The sequence below is a fragment of the Triticum aestivum genome, chromosome 2D (genome assembly GCF_018294505.1).
Source record: "Triticum aestivum cultivar Chinese Spring chromosome 2D, IWGSC CS RefSeq v2.1, whole genome shotgun sequence".
NCBI lineage: Eukaryota > Viridiplantae > Streptophyta > Magnoliopsida > Poales > Poaceae > Triticum > Triticum aestivum.
This window is the reverse complement of record NC_057799.1, coordinates 211,617,498-211,618,599: the sequence shown is the minus strand read 5'-3', so window position 1 is coordinate 211,618,599 and position 1,102 is coordinate 211,617,498.

Here is a 1,102-nt window from a genome sequence, read left to right as displayed (position 1 = left end):
AAGAAGCCCCCAGGCATAATGGGCGTACATATGTAAAGATGTGTACGTCGGCAGTGTTCGGTCAAGCCGTATGAGAGCTTTAAAGCGAAAAAGGTGTAAAAGAGAGAAGAAATAATGGAAACAAGGGGAGAAGGAGACTAACAAAGAATTTGGCGCTAGGCATAGAACCTTCGGAGTCTGGCCGCGTTCCAGGGGTTCGGCTCTAGGCGATTGTCTGATGCATCACGAAGACGGTACGCTCCTCGTATAAGGACTTAGTCAATTATGAAGGGACCCTCCCATTTGGGCTTGACTTTGTCCTTTTTCTTCTCCGGCAAGCGTAGAACGAGTTCGCCAACGTTGTAAGTCTTGGCCCGCACTTCTCTGCTTTGATATCTTCGAGCCTGCTGTTGATAAAATGCTGAACGGGCTTTGGCGACGTTGCGCTCCTCCTCCAGGGCATCTAGGCTGTCCCGCCGATCCAACTCGGCCTCTTTCTCTTCGTACATACGCACTCGAGGTGAGTCATGTATAATATCGCAGGGCAATACAACCTCTGCTCCATACACCATGAAGAAAGGTGTGTATCCAGTAGCATAGTTGGGCGTGGCCCACAGCCCCCAGAGTACGGAGTCGAGCTCCTCAACCCAGTGCTTGTCTGATTCTTTCAAAGACCGCACTAGCCCGGGTTTGATGCCGCTCATAATAAGATCATTGGCTCATTTGACTTGACCGTTTGTTTGCCGGTGGTAGACAGAGGCGTAATCGAGCTTAATGCCCAGATTAGCACACCAGGTTTTTACCTCATCAGCTGTGAAATTGGAACCGTTGTCGGTGATGATGCTGTGCGGGACACCATAACGGTGCACCACATCGGATATAAATGCAATCACCGGTCCGGACTCGGCCGTTTTAACTGGTCTAGCCTCTATCCACTTGGTGAATTTATCCACCATGACCAGCAGATATTTTTTCTTATGGCTTCCCCCTTTAAGAGGTCCAACCATGTCCAAGCCCCAGACCGCAAAGGGCCATGTAATGGGGATTGTTCGTAGGGCGGTTGGGGGCATATGGCTTTGGTTGGCGAAGAGTTGGCATCCCACGCAGCGCTGGACGAGGTCCT